The sequence below is a fragment of the Vulpes vulpes genome, unplaced genomic scaffold (genome assembly GCF_048418805.1).
Source record: "Vulpes vulpes isolate BD-2025 unplaced genomic scaffold, VulVul3 Bu000000642, whole genome shotgun sequence".
Classification (NCBI taxonomy): domain Eukaryota; kingdom Metazoa; phylum Chordata; class Mammalia; order Carnivora; family Canidae; genus Vulpes; species Vulpes vulpes.
Window position 1 is genome coordinate 1,205,624 of NW_027325668.1, and position 21,280 is coordinate 1,226,903.

A 21,280-nucleotide genomic window follows, 5' to 3' on the forward strand; every position below is an offset into this window, starting at 1 on the left:
CAACCCTCACTTATGTCTACCATTATTCACGAATAATTCATTTAGTCATTTCCTGGCTTGAAGTTCTTAATATTTTTACCTCTAATTTTGCAATATGTTTTTTTTTCACTTAATTTCTCTCAGCTTTAGAAGGTAGAGAGAGAGACAGAGATAGAGACAGAGAAGCAGAGAGTGAGAGAGAGAAAGAGAGAGAGAGAGAGTTCACAAGCTCATGCATGCAGATATGCACCATGACTACCCTAAGAAATGATTCTGTGACTTTTTAGATAGACATGTTTTACTTGGTTTACTCAAACCAGCTTTCTTTTAAATTCCATAAATAAAGAATAAAAATACTTAGAAGATTTTCACTGAATTCAGATGTTTCCTTTCCTTAATAGGATTCAAATCTTTCCAAGTTGAAGTTTGTACCTCTGGCTCCAATTGACTTACATGAGCAAAAAGAAAAATCTTAATATTTTTTTTTATAACTGGAGAAACATATTTCTTCTATTTTTCACATAACTCACAAATAACTAGGTGGATTTTGCTTAAGCCTTCAAAAGAAATTCCATTTTAGCCTAGACACTAATGTGGAAAATTTGAGGCCAAATGATTCAACTTTTAAAGTCTTCTAACTAGGAGAAAGAGTGACAGAAAGAGAGAGAGACAGAGAGAGACAGAGAGAGACAGAGACACGGAGCAGAGAGATTGAGTTAGAGGGTAAGAGAGAAGGAAGGAGGAGGAGTGAGACAGAGAGAGCGAAAGCTAATTTATAAATTAATTGGAATACTTTTCTGGATCATTCATATATATACATATATACACATATATAAATGTTTTTATACATACATTTTTTACTCATTTTAAAATGAAAATTTTAAAATTTTACTTTCCCATTCTATGTAGTACTTATAGTACATATTTAAGCACTATTTGCTTAATGCATAGTACGTATTTGTAATTTTAGTTGAATTATTTCTGCTTATGAAAGTCATACAGGTTAATATTTTCTCTGGATTATATAATTTAAATACAACTTTCATATATTATGAAGAAAAGCAGAAGATGCTACATGGATATATATTAGTTCAGCACTAAACATTTATTAAATGTGTGTCGGGGTGGGGAGCAAAAACACAAAGGCCAGATTCACCAGACACAACCTCTGCATGTAGAACTCCCATGGACTTCAAAGGGTTTATGGCTCAAAAACCAGGCTCAGTACGGGGGAGGGAATGAATATCTGCCGCCAATTGCCAGTTGCCGAGTCCCAGCCAATTTCTACAAACTTGGAAGTTGTCCTTTTTGATTTTTTATCAGTGAAAAATGTCTGGAATGACTGGAGACACTTCTAAAGTTTTTCACTTTTTTACATTAGTATAGACTAAAATCTATTGGAAAAACTGGATTTTCGTTAAATACCTCCCAACTCTAATGTGCAGACTTAAAATGTTAATTTCTGTATTTTCTCCCGGACCAGTAATCTTTGTTTATTATTATTTGTATACATTTATTGGAATCATACTGTCCTGGGCTTGGAAAGCTTTTGTCACTTAGAGTGTAGCGTTGATTTCTGCTATAGGAAGATGCTTTGCGGGGGTTTTCGCTTAGTTCCTTCTTCCCAAGTATGATGTGCTTCCTGACTGCCTTCTGCCTTTCCCTGGTGAAATAGGAGTCACCAAATAGTCTCAATTGCTTTCCTTGCATTTTTTGGCCACTTCCTTAACCACATTAAGACAAGAAAGATGAATTTGGAGTCCATAGAGAATAATGTTTACCTTGATGGAATCCATCACCAAACCCATCACTAGAACAACCACGCATGCATTCCATTTTGTTCTTTTGAACAGAGATACCCATAAAAGGATTAAAAAAAAAACCCTAAATGGTAAACCCAAGCAATCCTAAATGGACAGCAAGAACCGACACCGTAATTGCTAAGGGGTTGACTTATCATTTACAGTCAGATCTGCTGGCTGCAATGTGCTCCAGGGAAAGCTTTCTGGGGGATTTATCAATAATACGGTTAAATGTGTCTTGCTGTCTTTTGCTGTAAAGTGCTATTGCGTGTATGCTTACAGGTGTGTGCTTGTGTGTAAGGTTCAGGACAAGTGAATGGTGGATCCGTGGTGATGGTCTTTGCAAAAGCAAATGATCTGTCGTGCTGTGAACCCCGGAACCTAGTATCCCGCAAAAGCAACGGATAGACATATGAAGCAGATATATGTCTCTTTTTCATGATGCCAAAACAATCTTGAGGAGCACATGAACTATTTATTAGTTTAGTCCACATGTTGCAAAACAGCCATCTTACCTCATTTCTGTCCCTTGTGTTTGGGATTTCTTTTTTCTAATCTGCATATAATGTGAAATATTTTTGTTTGTTTGTGGGCACAGTTTGGTAGGTTTTTGCTGCTCCTTCTTTTGTAGCCTGACAGCTGCAGCGAGTACACACATCTGCCATATTGATGTCAAGTGGTACACAGTCATTTTTTCGTAACAGCTGTTGTTGGCAGATCATTTCAACTATCTTGGGGATGAATGGAATATAAATGTTCATTGCACAAAGTATATAAAGCAGGGTTTATTGGATTTGACACTGTTTCTTATCAACATACTCTGTTTTCTTTCTAGTATTGTGATGCTAAGAATTTGGATACCATATGAACAACAAATTATTTCTCATCTAATTATCCAAGTGTTTAAGAATGCTGAAATGTTGCTGGTGTGACAAATCAGTGCCAGGAAAAAAAAAGTTTTGTTGGAAGAAGAGCTTTTGTGTATAGTGCCTACTTGAAATATATCACAATCTAAACTTAATATATATATACACATACAACTATTATATATATATATTTATTATATATAATGTAATACATTAAAATATACAAGATAATGAACTGAGTACATTGGTTAAATTTTAGTATTATGTAATAGGTTTAACATTGCTTTAATATTATCTGTCTCTCTATTAAAGATCTCTCTCTTCCTCTCTCCCACCTTCTCTCTGTCTCTCTCTGTGTTAGACCAAATGCCACTTCTCCTAAAGTACCACCATAGCATGTTAAATCTCCTGTGGTTCTGTGTGTTTCATCAAAGTTTTGTTTCTACAAAATCAATGCTTTGAACAAACTAAAAAGAATGTTGGAGGATTTCACATTAAAATGGAAATGTATTAAACACACACACACACCCACAGGGTTTGTCAGTATATGTATGTGTTCACTATGGTTAGAAACAAAGAAGGCATCTTAAGTAAAAGGAAATGATTAGTTATGGGGAAGAAAATTGCAAAGATGTAAAAATATTTGGGGGTAATTATCAAACAGGGAAAGATTGTTGGCGGTAGTTATGTGATTTGGCACTGTATGATTCTTCTTTTCGCCGTTTATCACTCTTTGGCATCAAAATCAATCAGTAATTTGTGAGCAAATCATTATTAGTAGAGATCCCTAGAACTTAGAGTATTTTGCAACCTGCACATTAGTCTCACACAAGAAAGTGAGAAACCTTGATGACTGGGTACTGCCAGTTTTAATTTGTTTTGTATCAATTCTACAAGAATAGAGTCTTGGAGCCCACATGAAAGTCATACTGTTGACTTTCGGTTGGGAACACACACATCAATAAAGACCATGCAGTTCAAAGTTACCTCTTGTTGTCTCTGTGTCGCCACTGTCCTTTTAGTGATCTCCAATTTCATGGCTTTAAACGCTGTCTATATACACTGATGACTCAGCCCAGATTTTCCTATCTCCAGCCCAGATTTTCCTTTCAACTCCAGACTCGCTGGTCCAATAGCTTAGGAGATGTCCTCACCCCCTTGGGTATCTAATCTAACTGTTCATTTCTTCATTTATCCTACCATTCCTGTGGTCTTTCTTACCCAAAAAAGAAAAAAAATAACTTTATTCTACTGGTTGCTTAGGCAAAATGATGTGAGTTACTCTTTATTTCTTTTTTAATTGCATACCTCCCATTCAGTCCACCAGCGAACATTGTTAGCTTTTCCATCAAACTGTATATTCAGCATCAACTAATTTCCCAGCTCATGCATCCTACCACTATTCTCTCTCCCCAGAATGATTTCAGTAGCTTCCCACATGAGCTTTCTCTTTTTATCCCCCTAAGGTAGAGTCTCAACGCAGCAGTCAGATGTTAGAAAAGTTTGAAAAAACTTGAGTCAGCTTGTGTCACTCCTCAGCTTTAAACCTTATAATAACTTCCTATTTCATCTTGAGTAAAAGTGATGTCCTTACTGAGAACTCCTAGTTCCTACATGACCTCATCCTTTATTCTTCTCAAAACTCATCTTTTAAAGCTTCTCTTGCCACACTGACTTCTTCCTATTCCTCAAACATGCTGGGCATATTTCTGCCTTACAGTCTTTTCATTTGCTCTCCTGCCTGGAATAGTCTTTACTCCAGTCATGAATAGATGTATGCATGACTGACTTACTCATTCCTTTGGGCTTCCACAAGGCAAGGTTTGCTCTGGCCATTCTACCTAAATTATCCTCATCTCCGCTATCACACACTATCCTCTTACCTGAATTTAATCTTTTTATGACATCTTTTTTTTTTTTTTTATCACCATCTGGTATTATATAGTCTGTACTTTTTCACCAAAGTAAAAGTTCCACGAGTCTGGTTTTGTTTTGTTCTCTAATATAACTTCAGACGCTAGGAGAGTGCATGGCATGTGATAGGCACTCAATAAAGATTTTTGACTTGATTGAATATATTGATTTGGCGTCATTTGTAAAGTCTCATTGAAAACTAAATGTATTAAAAAGATTGCTAGAATTAAAAAGATTGATATTAGAATAAGAAGAAATAAATAGCTTTTTCAACTTCTCTTTTGGAGTGGAATGCAAGCGGACTTTCCCCCCCCATAAAGACAATAGTGTTCTTATTCTGATCAACCTTTCTTGTTTGCAAAGAAGAACTTTCTGTATAGAAGGAAAAGGCATCATGACTCTAAAAAAATTCCTCCATCTTCCCCTGAATACTACATATATGCATATATGAATACCAATATATAGGTACATGTAGATGTATATATATATCACATTTTAGAATAATGCAATTGAATTAAAATCTTCAGTGGAAAATTGACATAAAATGTTTTAAAATAGTGAGAAGATTCAATAAATTCCTACATGTTCATGGGTTGGTTTCTAATTAATATAAGGTAGTTTATGATTATTTTATCAAATACATTATCTTACTTTAAGATTGTAAAGAAACACCCATAGAATGAATGAGAAAGAGGAATAAACATATCAAATAATATTATAAGGGCCGAGATAACTGTATTTTAATTTTTTACCAAAATATATGGATTTTTTTTCTCATTTCTCTGCCATTGGCAATTTCTGAGAAAAATCCAGAAATGAAATAACTCTGAAGTGTGAGGTCACAGTAACCTGATTTAATGCAGAGGATGTGCAATCCAATACAAGACTTTTATTTGAAGATCCAAATTCTGTTTTCAGATCAGAAAGATTCTTTCCTTTTCAGACACCTTCACATGCACGCCATGGGATATTTTGGATTTTGTTGCAGACTGATGTAACCATTGTTGGGCAAGTTACCCATGACTTCATCCCGCATACAAATGACAGCTGGGAAATTTAGTATGCGTATGTAATGATTTGACACATATGCATAGAATTAAATGTCTCAGGCTGCTCTGATGTTCCATGTTGTTTTACTTGGTACTTGATGATAGAGAGTGGCAGAGTTAAGAGATTTTAAGAACATGTAAGAACAATCCTAGTGACTTCCAGTAGGCGAAACATAGTTTCAAGAAGTGACTGATAAATATGTGAATGAGCACTGGTTTAGGAATCTGAAAACCTGAATTCTGGGGCTCAGCTCCATTATCTCTAAGGACGTGGCCGAGTGGCCTCTGCTTTGAGCCAAATATTTCTCATTTTCAAGATGGAGAGGATAATCATGGTCTTGCTTAAATACAAGTTATTGGGAATATTAGAAAGTGTAATAACAGTTGGAAAATGCTAAGAGTTTCTACACTTTTACATGGATAAAATGAGCATCCGTTGCAGACAGTATGGGAGCAGGATCAAGATAACACCAAAATTCCAAGTTGGATTATAAAGCTAACACATAACTGATAAAATTAGGCATGTGCAAAAGGTGACATAAACATGCAATATTTCTAGTGCCAGAAACAAGAAGAGCAAGACAAGCCTGGCCAAGTTAGTGTGTTTAAAGCTGGTCAAGAGTAGTTAACTTTACAATGTTGAAAAAGAGAACATACTCTGTAGATGGTGTTTTAGGGCGGGTTTCCCAAAGCATACCCTGAGATGAGGATTCATAGGCATGTTACTTATTAGGAAAAAATCCTTGAAAATATTAAGGGAGTAGAGAAGTGAGGAGATCATGTAAAGGTGTGCTGTCGACTCATGTCCCACAAAAGATAATTTTGGCTGAATCCCACACCAGAGATCCCTTTTTTTTTTTTTTTCATTAATTTATTTGAGAGAGAGAAAGCATGAGCTGGGGGGAAGGGTGGAGAGAAAGAATCTCAAGCAGACTCTCTGCTAATCAGGGAGCCGGTCTTGGGGCTCCATCTCATGACCCTGAGATCATGACCTGAGCTGAAGTCAAGAGTTGGCGGCTTAACCAATTGAGCCACTAACGTGCCTCCCACACCAGAGATCTTGATATCTCGTTGGTTACACCTAGATCTCAGGAAAATAGAGTGAGAGTCTTGAGGAAACACACCGATATACAAGCCTGATAAACTGAATTCAGACAGTTTGCAGCATGATTGTAGAGATGAATGGACATTTTAAAATATTTGTTCACTTAGTCATCTGTATGTTCTATGGCATATGCGTAGACACTACGTGACATATTCTGAGTGAGACATTAGGGAGTCAAAGAGATTGGAATCAAAGAAATTACAATATGTTGGGAGAGACAGAATTAGAGAATTTATAATAAATAAGGATGAGTGTTATGGGATCTCCCAGGCTTTACCTGCTTCTTGGCACCTATGATTGAAGAGACAGCAAAGCAGAGAATAACCTCTAAGTGTTGTCTTGGTTTCCGATTCTGCTCCATCATTCATCACCCTGTGACCCTGGGCAAATTACCCAATCTCTGTGCGTCAGTGTTCTCATCTGGGCCACGGAGATCATAACTCTGTGTAACGGCTCATTTGTTTTTTTCGAAGGCTAAGTGAGGCAATACATTAAAAAATACATCGAAGACTGTTAGGAAGTTTATATTTATTTCTACTGGATATTCGATTCATACAAATAATCTCCGTTTTTCTGAATGCACGAAGAATCCTAAATATAATTTGACTTTTCATTTAGATCTGCACAGAGGAAGAAAAAGCATTAGTGAAAGCATACTAGTGGCTTAGTCTCTTGGCAGTTATATTTCACATTGTAAATCCAACTTCAGTTTTATAGTCCTTAAGCAAAATAACAACAAAATGTCGTTTAACATCTTTACTGCAGTGTAAGGCAGGGTGGAGTCAGGTGACTGGAGGATCTTTCTCTTGTGCTCAAGAAGTCTGCCTCCCGACTGGCCTACCCTGTTCTTCAAGTGGTACACGGTGCAATGAACATTTGAAGGTTAGAGGGAACAGAGCTCTTTCTAAAGATTTACATCCTTAAGAAAGACTGGAAGGACACCTGGGTGGCACAGTGGTTGAGTGTCTGCCTTTGGGTTGGGTGGTAACCCTGGGGTCCTGGGATGGAGCCTTGCATCTGGCACTACTTCTCCCTTTGCCTCTCACTCTGCTCATCTCTCTCTCTCTCTCTCTCTCCCTCTCTCAAATAAATAAATAAAATCTTTTTAAGAATTTAAAAAATAAAATAAAGGATAAAATGTAAAAATGAGAGGAGGGGGATGCCGAGACTAAACTATAGTGTGGAGGTATGCACATTTAGGTGATAAGACCACAAAGAAGGAGCACCTGGGTGGCTCAGTGTTTGAGTGTCTGCCTTCAGCTCAGGTCATGATCCCGGGATCTTGGGATTGAGTCTCGCATCAGGCTCCCTGCATGGAGCCTGCTTCTCCCTGGGCCTGTGTCTCTGCCTCTCTCTCTTTCTGTCTCTCATGAATAAATAAATAAAATCTGAAAGAAAGAAGAAAGAAAGAAAGAAAGAAAGAAAGAAAGAAAGAAAGAAAGAAAGAAAGAAGAAAGAAAGAAAGAAAAGAAAGAAAGAAAGAAAGAAAGAAAGAAAGAAAGAAAGAAAGAAAGGAAGGAGACTGGAAGTGCCAATTCTTGAGGCTGATGTGGTGAAGGCACAGGGCTTTATTTACCTCCTCTTTACCCCATTGGTGGTGGAGGGATTCCTGCCCCCAGATTATGGGGATTACTGGACAAATCACAAGAGCAGTTTATCAGTCACATAGGCTCACAGCTCAGGGAAGAGGCCACCGCACGTCATGTAGGCTACTCCGGGTTGCATTCAGAACAGCCCAGGGGCTGTGGAAGGCAGGCTTCAGAGTACCTACAGAATGGGTGCCCCTTGGGTCTGGTGGGAGGGTGTCATTAGGTCATTTGAATTCTTCTGCTGGTTGGCAGGGAACTGCAACCTGCTATTCAGGGACGAGCAGAGACCACACCTGGTCTCTTTGACACGGAGGGCTGTTTGGCTCAGGGATCCAGGCTGCCACAGCAGAGGAAGGCCAGTCCATGCGCTCTGGATTTCAATAGTTGTCAAGGCAACATACAATCTTGAGCCTGAATTTTAGGCCTTATACCAGGGAGGAGTGAGAGGGGAGGGAAGGCTCCTCGGCTAGTTGTGCTAAAGAGAAATTGGAGAGGAATTGTATGTTTGCTGGAGAGGTTTTGCACACATTATTGTAGGTGTGCAAAGTAAAGCCTCCTCTTCCCTCTCTCCTCCAAAACCTTCCCTAACACCTACTTCTGTAACGCAGGATTCCATACAAGGAGATCCTTAAAGCGAAATCGAAGTCATGCTGAGGGGTGTGGCAAGGTTGGCATGGGCTTAGGTTACGGGCTGCCTGTGGCGATAGTGCTCCTGAGCCACAGTCATCAGTATTTTGTGAGCTCCATTTTCTGAGTTCACATCTGCTTTCCAATTTTGTCAGCCCCCCTGAAGCTCCGACCCTGGGTTCTTAGTTATTTGCCAAATAAATGCCAATCAGCGGGTCTTCTCGGCTGATACCCCCTAGCAGGTCATGTGCTTTCTGATGTTTGAAAAGTATCTGACGTATGAACGATCTAAGTTCAGTTTGCTTCTCCTGAAATATATTTGCTACCTTTCCTCTCTGGTAATTTTCTGCTGGTTCACATTTTTTTCCCTTTTTCTTTCTTTCTTTCTTCTTTCTTTCTCTTTCTTCCTTCCTTTCTTTCTTTCTTTCTTTCTTTCTTCTTTCTTTCTTTCTTTTTTTGTAACTTCTTCATAGATTATACAGCAGGAAACAAATCTTTTAGAGAATAAATTACTTGACTTTTCCATTAAGTATTTTCACAGAACTTACTTGGAGTATAATTTTATCCTGAAGCAGTTTTTTATCTTTTAAATATCTATCTTTGACCTTGTGTTGGAAAATTCCCTTAAGAGAATATTATTAATATTTCTAGGAACTGTGTCTGTGATTGCATCGAAGAAAAAAAAAAGAGGGAAAATGAAAGGCAGACCATAACTGATTCTTACACTCTTTAAAAATATTCAGAAATAGGTGAGAGAAAGTGCACAGATCTAAGATCTGACAGATGTTTTTATGCACATTCATATAATTATTTTAAAGATTTTCTTGAAAAGCCTATGGGTCATTTCTTGGTTGTGGATAGGGTCTTCAGACATAGTGAGGAGTAGATGGAGGAGTAGAAAGAGATAGAAAAAGGAAGTAGAAGTAGTATTTTGGAAGCATGTTAAAGGAAGTTTGAGGTATAGCCTCAGAATTATGCGGTTTCCAGGTTGTTTCTTTTTATTCCTTTTACCTTTCATTCCAAATTGCCCAAGAGACTTTTTCAAGGTTTTTTGTTTGTTTGTTTGTTTTTGTTTTTTTGACTCATCAGCATTTTTTTTCTCTTCTCAGAAACTCAGTAAGTGGTAGGCTCTGCGGTGGATAGACAACCCACAGTATAATTTAAAAACCTGTTAGTCTTAACCTTGACCTACTTTGACCTTCCAATTCTTTTCTGAGGATGTGGTGAGCATCTACTGTCTTGAGATCTCAACCCCTCTTTCCATCTCTTTGTTGCCATAGTGCCCCATTTCATCTTGGATGATGGCCTCTCACCATTTTTACCCAAGGTGATGTACTCTCCCTTATATTTATGCCATTATTTACATTTGCATAACCCCATGAATCTCTGTTTTACTTGTACCACTCTGGTTTATAAATTATATCCTAGAGGTAAATGAACTCTCTTTTTGTCCCATTTGTGCATTTTAACATTAAGTGACTGTGAGAAGGAGTTAAAGCAGATGCTCAGAGATCCTCTCACCCCCTTTTATGGATGGTGGGAATGTTTCTGGCAGAAAGAAAAGAAAGTAAGTGACCCAATCTCATCTCCTTGTCAACTTGACCTTTGGCTAATGTTCTTTGTTATGAAAAAAAGCCCTTAACTTTGAACATGCCTTTAGCAGGATGCCTCTAGCTAAGGATTTCCTGGAAAAATAGAACCAAGGATCCAAAAGACATGGATTCCTGGATAATGCAGGCAATACCACTCCTTGGAGTTGTTTCATATTTAAATGTTCCAGCTGTATGAGGTACCCCATAAAACTCACTTAGAGGATTAATTTATTCTGAGCCAGAATCTGCGGAGCTGCCATGGATGTCTCAGATGGCTGTTTTGACTGAGCCTTGTGCTTGTTGCATCCTTATAATCGTTTAGTAAAATTGGATACCAGATAAAATCTCTGATTTCTCTGACTCTGATTTGACAAGCAAGCTCTGTAAGTTACTTCAGTCACCTAAATTTGTCAAGTGAGGTTTGACTGTATCACTAAAGATACCAGCTGAACATGACCTACGAGAGATTTAAGTCAGGGTCTTTTTAGAGTCTTGTATAAGTGCTAGAACATGTATAATTCGTGTCTCGTAAAAGCCTGGATGATTGATATGTATGGTTTCCTTATCTATTTTTTAAATACCAAATGTTATAGATCAGTTTGTTAAAATGGGACTCTTATGGCCTCATTGTGGAATGATGGTTGAAGATTACTAACAGAATCATCACGGTGCAAGGTCATATTCTCATCCCCGAGAGGTCTATGTCCAGTATTGATTTACATGGGCTCTAAAAATCTAGGTCCCTTGTGTCAATCAGGAGAGCTCTGAAGGGTCATCTCAGCTTTAGAATTCAGTGTTAGGCTGACTGAGGCCTTTGTTGAGACTGTAGGGCAACCATCACCTCCCTCTGTCCACTCTTCCTTCCTTCTCTTGCCTTTCTCAGGTGTTGACTCTTAGGACACTCACTGATAAACTTTCTGCATGCTAACCTCTGACCTCCACCTCAGAGTGGGTCTCCAGGAAGCCAGGCTATTATAGTAACCTTCATGGTTTTTGCATTATGCTCAAGAAGTTCACAAATAAGCAAGAAGTATGTACTGTTATTTGACTCTTTGATGTGTCAGATAAAAATTTGGGATGGCTAATTTTTAAGGATGAGATTTATTTTAATTTTTTAAAGATTGATTTATTTATTTTGGAGAGAGAGAGAGCGAGCACATGCAGGAGGAGGAGCAGAGGCAGAGGGAGACAAGCAGACTCCCAACTGAGCATGGAGCCTGATGCAGACCTTGATCCTAGGAACCTGAGATCATGACCTGATCTGAAACCAAGGATTGAGCACTTAACCAACTGCACTACCCAGGTACCTCACATTTATTTTCTTAAGTGTGTTCAAATACAATTCCTTTAGGTTCATGGAAGAAATACATCTTATTGCATTAGCCTAAATTATTTATGTGGAAGTATTTCAGAGAAAATTTAATAGTGGGTCATGTGAAATAAAATCATTTTTACTTTCACTGCCTGAGATACTAATACATAAATCTAATGAAAACACTTAATTGCTTATAGTTTATTAGTTCATCAGCAATGAATTTGTGCTAATTTAAATTTCTGAAATACAGTTTTTCATTTTGGAGGATACATTTTCTTGTGGTGATAATGCTTCGCTATCTTCTCAGAAGGATACAAAACTAAAATACATCCTCTCTTGCTTTCAAAATAAAATAATGTATTTCTCTCTATATCTTGTAGATTTATTTATTTATTTATTTATTTATTTATTTATTGTTAAATATATTTCTAGTATTCTAAACTATTGATTTAAGTTCTCATTAAGATGACAGAAAATTTCAAACTGATTGCCTTTTTAATAAATGTTTGCCATTTTCAGGACATTTCCTGAGGGTCTGCAAATGGAAGGCTGAGTAATTTTTCTCTTGCATTGTCCAGGCTTGTGGCAGAAAGGTGAAGGGATGGTGGGAAAGAAGAAGGAAAATAAACACCCAACTAATCCTGAAAACAAAAGGCATTTAATAATTCTTCCATTTGTGTCCAGAGTTTACAATATAGAAAAACAAAGTTTTTAAAAAATAAGTTCTGGGATCCCTGGATGGCTCAGCAGTTTAGTGCCTGCCTTTGGTCCAAGGGCATGATCCTGGAGTCTCGGTGTCGAGTCCCACATCGGGCTCCCTCCATGGAGCCTGCTTGTCCCTTTGCCTGTGTCTCTGCCTCTCTCTCTCTTTCTCTCTCTGTGTCTCTCATGAATAAATAAATAAAATCTTAAAAAACAAATAAGTTCTGATGCTTATGAAAGGAAACATTTAATTTTATAACCAATTACATTAATTATGTCTTCTCTGTAGCAGGTAAGAATCACAGAATTAAAGTAAAATGTAGGTTCTTTGAATAAAACAACAGCTACCCCTCCCACAAAAAAAAAAAAAAAAAAAAAAAAAAGAGTAGCTAAGAGTTTCCCTAGTAAATGCAGAAAGTATAGTCTTCACGTTGGGTTTTATTGATCTCTGGAACAGTAGCTCCCCCTGAACTGAGGGCCATACCAGAATTAAGGAAAGATCTTTCCATCCCAGAGACCAGACATTTGGAAGGCAGCCATTGTGAGTATAAAACGTGAAGCTGGCCAAGTACTTTATTTCTTATTGGATTCTTGACTCTTTCTGACTCTCATCATTTAGTGAGTCATGACTGACAGTGTGTACGCACATCTGCAGTCATTGATCCTTAGAGAAATGTCTCCAGGGATCTCCACGGCTTTCTTTTGACCATATCAAACAGGAACTTTCTTTCAGTCCCAGAAATTGCAGAAGCCAGGGCAGAGAACCCCAGACAGTAGGGCTCTGATTTCACCCTGCACATGTAAGAGTGCAGATTGGTTCCAGGTCAGGGTCAAATAAAGAAAAGTCTGAAATGGGTGCCTCTGATCACTCCAGAATTGCCCTGGAATGCACACTTTGTGATCTTGAAAGCTTCATGGGAATCAGGGGTGGAATTATACAAAGGACACAGGACTTGAAATCCTCAGACATGGTTTCAGCCGAGCCTCAACCCCTCCTAGCTGGGATATTGGGCAAGTTATTTAAATTCTCCAAACTGTTTCTCTTTTGGCAGATGAGAGGCAGTAATATAAATCTGTGTAGTCAGATTAGTGGACATTTCAAGGACAGCTGGATTTTTATGTGAAATCATCCAATTTTAAATGCTCTATTAAATTTTATTTTTTTAATTGTATAGATTAAAAACAAATTGGATGAGTTCTTCTTTAGGACAGGCCCAGCGAAGTCCATCTTTTTCCCTCTGGCCCTCCCTGCTCAGCTTCTCGAAATAAATTGTCTGCTTCCAATCCTTCTTTTTTCTCTGTACTCATCCTCACACCATACACTCCAATTCTGACTTCTACTCTATCACCCCATGAAAAGAATGTCTGTAAGAACCCTCAGGATCCATGTCACTAAACACAATGAACATTTTTCAGTGTATCTTACTTGACCTCTAAGTAGCATTTGAAAATCTCAAACATCTCTTCCTCTTTGAAATCCTCTTTCCTTGTTGTCATGGACACATAATTCTGCAATTCTGCTTTCTCTTATCTCCCTGGGTGACCTCTTTCAGTTTCTTTCAGAAAGGTGTCTTCCTTCGTCCTCTGACTTTAGATATGATGTTTTTAAGACTTCCTCCTAGCTATTTCCTTTTTGTCACTCTGTAGATATTCTCTCCATTCTCTTCACAGATTTAAATCACATCCGTGCTCATGGCTTCATGTATAGTTTGCACAACTAATGAGTCCCAAATGTGTACCTCCAGTCAATCTTCCTGTGGGCTACTGAAGTCAATTGCTTTCTAAGTATCTCATTTTTCACTCAAACTCAATATACCTAAAATTCATTATTTTTTTCACCTAAAAGCTGGTTGTCCTTTAAGATTTCATGTCTCAGTGCTGTTATTAACATTTATCCACTTGTGCAAGCTAGAAATAGGGGAAAAACTACCATTGTAATTTCCTCCCTCTTTCCCTGGAATTTCTAATCCATGTGCTTACACATCCTTTAAAGCATCCACTTCTCTCCACTACAATATTGTCATTTTGGTTAAAGCAACAAAATCGACTCTTGAAACCACCTCTACTCTTTTCCTTTTCTATGCATTCAATAGATACTGGTTCATTAATAAAAAAAAATCTGATTATGTTTCTTTGCTGTTGAGTTTAACCAGTTCTTTATATATCTTGGATACTAGCTCTTTATCTGATATGTCATTTGCAATCCAATCATGAAATGGGCAAAAGACATGAACAGAAATTTCGCCAAAGAAGACATACACATGGCGAACAAGCACATGAGGAAATGCTCCACATCACTTGCCGTCAGGGAAATACAAATCAAAATCACAATGAGATGCCACCTCACACCACTGAGAATGGGGAACATTGACAAGACAGGAAACCACAAATATTGGAGAGGATGTGGAGAAAGGGGAACCCTCCTGCACTGTTGGTGAGAATGTGAACTGGTGCAGCCACTCTGGAAAACTGTGTGGAGGTTCCTCAAAGAGTTAAAAATAGACCTGCCCTATGACCCAGCAATAGCACTGCTGGGGATTTACCCCAAAGATACAGATGCAGTGAAACGCAGGACACCTGCACCCTGATGTTTAGATCAGCAATGTCCACAATAGCCTAACTGGGGAAGGAGCCTTGGTGTCCATCGACAGATGATGGATAAAGAAGATGTGGTCTATGTATACAGTGGAATATATTACTCAGTCATCAGAAAGAATGAATACCCACCATTTGCTTTGACGTGGATGGAACTGGAGGGTAGTATGCTGAGTGAAGTAAGTCAATCGGAGAAGGACAATCATCATATGGTTTCATGCATACGGGGAATATAAGAAATAGTGAAAGGGATTATAGAGGAAAGGAGGGAAAATGAGTGGGAAAAATTAGAGAGAGAGACAAACCGTGAGAGACTCCTAACTCTGGGAAATGAACAAGGGGTAGTGGAAGGGGAGGTGGGCGGGGTGATGGGGTGAATGGGTGATGGGCACTGAGGGGGGCACTTGACAGGATGAGCACTGGGTATTATACTATATGTTAATAAATCGAATTCCAATAAAAATATACAAAAAATCTGATTATGTCTCTTTCCTTCTCAAAACTATTCATGGATAGCTAGCTTTTGAGGGAGATTTAATTAAATTTATTTATTTATTTATTTATTTATTTATTTATTTATTTATTCATTTTTACGATTTTGTGGCCATAATATCTATTTACTAACTATGTGATCTGGGCTTCCTTCCTCTGACTAGTTTATCACGGACTGCTTTTCATTTAATAATTTACCCTCTAGCCATCTTTCAGTTCCTAGAATTCACCAGAGTCCTTTCTGTCTCAGATTTTCTTTATTTATTTTTAATTTTTATTTGTTCATGAGAGACACACACAGAAAGAAGCAGAGACATAGGCAGAGGAACAAGTAGGCTTCTTGCGGGGAGCCCAACACAGGGTTCGATCCCAGGACCCCAGGATCATGACCTGAGCCAAAGGCAGATGCTCAACCCCTGAGCCACCCAGGTGCCCACTCAGATTTTCAACCTGGACCACACCTTCTTTTCCTGACACCTCTAAATTTTCATTCCCTTGCACTCATAAAGCATTACTGCCACTATAGACTTAGCTGACCCTCCAGACTACTTTAGAGTCTCCTTTAGCATGCGCTCCTATAGCATTTTCTATTTGCACATCGTGATGCTTACTAAACTCTATAATCATATTTATGCCATTGTTAAGTCACTAAGGTCTCCCTACTAGTCTGTAAGCTCCACAGGAATGGCAAAAGATTTTTTGTTCATAATTGTATTCCAAATGCCTAGCATAGTTCCTGGTATTTAGGAAAAATAATAAATACTAATTGAGTGACCGAATGAAAGAGTTTGAATGTTTTACTTTCATAGTTTAATATTTTACATATCTTTAGAGATAATAAAAGATGTTTTGTGATACATGATAATAACATGGTCCCTCTTCTATGTGGGTGTTAGGATGTGGCATCATCAAATCGATTTTGCTCTCTACAAGAGTCATAGTACCTGGGTAGATGTTTCTCTGAACTCTGTCTTCAAAAAATAAAAAAAATAAATAAAAAATTAGCTCTGTTTTCTGAGAAGTTAGAAAATATTTCTTTCTTCTTTATCAAGTCATTGATCTTGAAGAAAGTGTTTGCGTAATTTTAGAGTCTGGAATAAATGTCATTGCTTAGGGAAAGGATCATGGGGCTATTTGCTTCCAGCATCTGTTTCAAATAAGCTCGTTTCAAATCTCAGCTTCAGTCTGATTGGCTCCTTTTTCCATCTTCTCTACCCCCTCATTTTCTTCTTTTCCCCACATGCTTTTCACTCTGTCTTCTTCAGTTGCTATTTTGATGAAAAACTTTCATTTACACACAAACCATTTTTGCATAGAAACTTCCAGGCTCTTGAAACCCCCATATTATTTAGCAACTCTCTCAGATCACTTTCTAACAAATCCAGCATAGGTTCTTGATCTGTTACTTAGAAGACCCCTCTAACGTTCTTCGCTTCCTTTTTTTTATGCTACATTCTATTGTAACCCCAACTGCCTTATTGTTATGGCCATTGCCTTTGGGTTTATAGAAGGACTTCTGAAAGCATCTTCAGACTCATGGATGTAAGCCTTAGCTGGAATCTGAAAGCAGAAAAAGCCTGGGCATGGCTCTCTCTAATGCCCTTTTGGTTTTTCCTAGAGTGTCTGTGGCCGATGTTCCAGTCATTTCTCAACATCCCCAGCCACTCCATCCCTGCCACTTCATCTTCTTCTTCAAAAAGAAAATTCGACATCCTTGACACCCATACTGTCCTATTTTTTTTTAACTCCCTGACCCTTCTCAGTCCCCTTCAGATGAGTCTCTTCTTCCACATGTGATAATATGGAGTTGCTAATGATTCATTGTCAGTCGTCTTCTTGTCTTACTTTCACACAATGTCTTAGTAATTTTATGTATACCCTTATATGTGATTACCATTTATACAGAGTGGCCGTTGTGTGGCGGTGAGGAGCTGGAGCTCAGGGAATAGACAGCTTCTTTTCTTAGCTAAATGCTCATGAGCAAGTCACCTTACATCTTTGAAACTTCGTTATTTTATTTACCTTCCCAGGAACTAAGCAGCTTAGGTCTGTACCTCCTCATGGTAGAAGCCAGGAATATAGCTTTTCTAATATTCATATATTTTTTATAACTGAGGGTACAAGATATACCCCAGAGTTTGCCAATCTGACTACTGATTTGGGCCTATGATTTGGAAGCTAGTGACAGAAAGAAGCAGGAGCATCTGGTTCTGGTGCAGTTGGGAGCATCCAGGTTCCAGATGTTGTGGCAGAGGTTCTAGCAATAGCATCCATAGTTTGACTTGGATAAGAGCTTGGGCGTTTGTGATATGTGTGCCCCATGGCAATAGGGTTGTCTCAAGAGAAGCAGTGTTGCCAGTGACTTTTGAGCCTTGAGTCTTATGGTTTGCTGTATAGATTTCAAGCATTCCTGGAACAGTGATAAGCAAACTAACAGCCCTAAATAGGTTTATTTCCCTAAAATAGCTAATTTTCTTGTGGTTTTGCAAGAAGCTGAGATTTCTTTCTTGTCTAATGAGACTATTTCTGCCTTGCTTGATGAATCTAGAATGATTTTGCCTAAAGCAATAAACTTGAAAGGGGAGAGGCAATTCTCCCAATAACATCATTTTCCCTAAAAGCACCCTAGCATCTCCAGATCTATAACTAGAATCAGTGTCCTTGGGTGAGGGTAGAGGTAGTTGTAAAATAAAACCTAAAAGGATAAGGTTTACAGTTAAGGATGGCACAATTTTGCTACTTTATATAAGAAGAACTGGGAGTCGACGTGCAAGAATAGATTCTGTGGGTAGTAGATCAAGAAAAGCGGTGGATAATCTTATACTAGATTGAATTCCCTGATATAGGTTCACACACCAGTAGCTGGGAGTGGTCCTGATTGCTTACATTGTTCATTGATTGGAATCTGGACTTGGTTACTAAAGCCAAAATAAATTGACATGCCCAAAACACCTGTATAATCTAGACTAAAGGTCAGCAAATTATAGCCCGGGGCGGGGGGGGTGGTGAAATCTAGTCCATGGCCTGTTTTTGTGTTTTATTTTTATTTTTTAATGGCTGGCAAGTTAGATTGGTTTTTATATTTTTAAATAGTATCAATTTAAATTAGTATACAAGTACCCACATTATGCTCTTGATTGTGTCGACTCGTCTAAAATATTTACCATCTTGCCCTTTAAGGGAAAGGTTGCTGGTCCTTCATCTAGGCTCTAAAGGAAGGAATTCCAAATTCATGGAGATAGGAATAGTGGACTGGCTTTGTCCTATATTACCAATTACTTTCTGCTAAATTTGTCTCGCAAAAGGACCTTTTTTTCACCTGCTGTTAGTGTGGCTCGTATACAGTGGGGACAGGGTGTACCATGGGATTGTTAGGACCAGTGTAAAAAATTAATTAAAGATTAGAACCAAAAGATAGGACCTCTGAACTCAGATCTCTTAGGAATAGGGGTTTGGGTTATCTCATTAGGTAGAGAACCCTCACCTACTGAGTACCTGGTTGAGGGCAAAGGGAATATGGTCTAGATAAAGGGGGAGCAGTGCTTTATCTAATGAAGTTTCCTGACCATTTCGAATATCTTTTTTTTCTGTCATGTCTCATGTATACATTTGAATATTCTAATAAAAATATCCCCTCTTGTTCTTTTCCTCTTTTATGTATACATTACATTACATTCTGGCCAAAATATTGAGCACCAAGAGAGGATCATGATAGCCCTAGGAGAATAATGATGTCATTTGGAGATCCTAGATTTGGCAATACTTGCTGTATTGATGAAACTTTGGGACATCTCCCTTTGGGGAGTAGGAGGAAATTTTTATTTGTGGAGTGATGGTTGACTTATATTAGGAGGAATATATCTGTTCCTATTGTTTTTGTATGTTTAAGTAATAGAGGTGTATAGATGAAGAAGTAGACTCTAATGACATTTAGAAGTTATCTTTGGCTGCTTAGCACCTTTGAACACTGTATTTTAGGGCATTTATTTCTTTTTTTTTTAAGATTTTATTTATTTATTCATGACAGACACACACACACAGAGGCAGAGACACAGGCAGAGGGAGAAGCCGGCTCCATGCAGGGAGCCCGACATGGGACTCGATCCCGGGTCTCCAGGATCATGCCCTGGGCTAAAGGCAGGGCTAAACCACTGAGCCACCTGGGCTGCCCTTTAGGGCATTTCTTAATTTATAAACCAATTTTTCCACAAAGTCAACACCACAGATCCACTCTCCCAGTACTCTGCTCTATTACTGGAGGTGGGCATATTTCCTGACTGTGCGAATCATGGCGACCTACTGAAGACTCTACTTTGGAAGGGAACAATGCAAATAAAAAGGTGGCATATGAAATTTATCATGATGAGGTGGGCGACAGTTATCATGGAGTCTCCAAAAGTTGGAGGGATGCTACCAAGAGCACCAAGTGCTCAGCATCCAAAGCGAGAGATGCAATTTTGTGTGGCTGGAGCCTGTATTGGAGGCAGTGGTGCATCCAGGAGAAAGTTGCTGCAGGGTAATTTGGACTTTGCTTTTGGCTCCACAGTCTAATCATCTGGTTCTTCTGGAGCGTCTATGAACTGTTTAATTCTTTATTTAATGAGATTTTTCTTTGGTAAACTAGATTGAATCAGCTATGCACTTTTTACATTTTCACTTTTAAGAGCCCTAATAATACTCTTCTATAACATTTCTACCATCAGTTAGCTTTAGCAATGTGACCCACCAGACCAAAAACTTGTGTCTTAAGAGAGTAATAATTTCTTAGCTCAGTCCTCTCAGAGTCAGAAATTTTTTTCTAATTTTACCTGGACTCATTTATGGGGGTGGGGTTACTTGGCTGATCACCTGCGGCCTTGCTGGTTTCTGAGGGCCTTAGTCACATGATCAGTGGTTGGCAGCGCTGTGGGCAAGTGATGGGTGTGGTGCAGGCATGTGCTTATAGTAGGCCTTTTGGTTCGTTCCCCTGTAAAAAGTGTAAGTGCTTTTCAAACTTCTGTCTGTGTCATCTTTGATGAGGTCTGGTGGCCAAAACAAGTCACACGGCTAAATCCGGATGCAATGAGTGAAGAATGAGAATCTACCTCTTGCCAAGTCCCATTGCAGTTGGGTGCACAGACAATGATGGAAGAAGTTGCAGCCTGTTCTGTAATCTCCCTTCCCAGCCTATAACATTTTTGGTTTATTTCATTTGACTCCCAGAATTTTGAATAAACTCCCTTTGACGCTTCTATGCCTTTGAGCCTGCTATTTTCACTTCTTTTTTTTTTTTTTAATTAACTTTGATTGGTGTTCAATTTACCAACATACAGAAAAACACCCAGTGCTCATCCCGTCAAGTGTCCACCTTAGTGCCCATCACCCATTCCCCTCCAACACCCGCCCTCCTCCCCTTCCACCACCCCTAGGTCGTTTCCCCGAGTTAGGAGTCTTTATGTTCTGTCTCCCTTCCTGATATTTCCCAGCATTTCTTTTCCCTTCCTTTATATTCCCTTTCACTATTATTCATATTCCCCAAATGAATGAGAACATACACTGTTTGTCCTTCTCCAATTGACTTATTTCACTCAGCATAATACCCTCCAGTTCCATCCACGTTGAAGCAAATGGTGGGTATTTGTTGTTTCTAATTGCTGAGTAATATTCCATTGTA

General features: G+C 38.5%; 1 long non-coding RNA gene across 3 annotated transcripts in view; it reads left to right on the forward strand.

Moving 5' to 3' along the window:
• The window catches only part of LOC140596411 (uncharacterized), a 49,034-nt gene extending 33,488 nt beyond the window's left edge, over positions 1 to 15,546 (forward strand). For 2 of the 3 annotated variants that reach the window (XR_011998400.1, XR_011998399.1), the window contains 2 exons: positions 11,665 to 11,826; positions 12,358 to 15,544. This is a non-coding gene — a long non-coding RNA (uncharacterized lncRNA). Of the gene's footprint in view, positions 1 to 11,664; positions 11,827 to 12,357 lie in introns of all 3 variants that reach the window. The other variant, XR_011998401.1, reaches the window with a different exon arrangement.
• Positions 15,547 to 21,280: the final 5,734 nt, after the last annotated feature.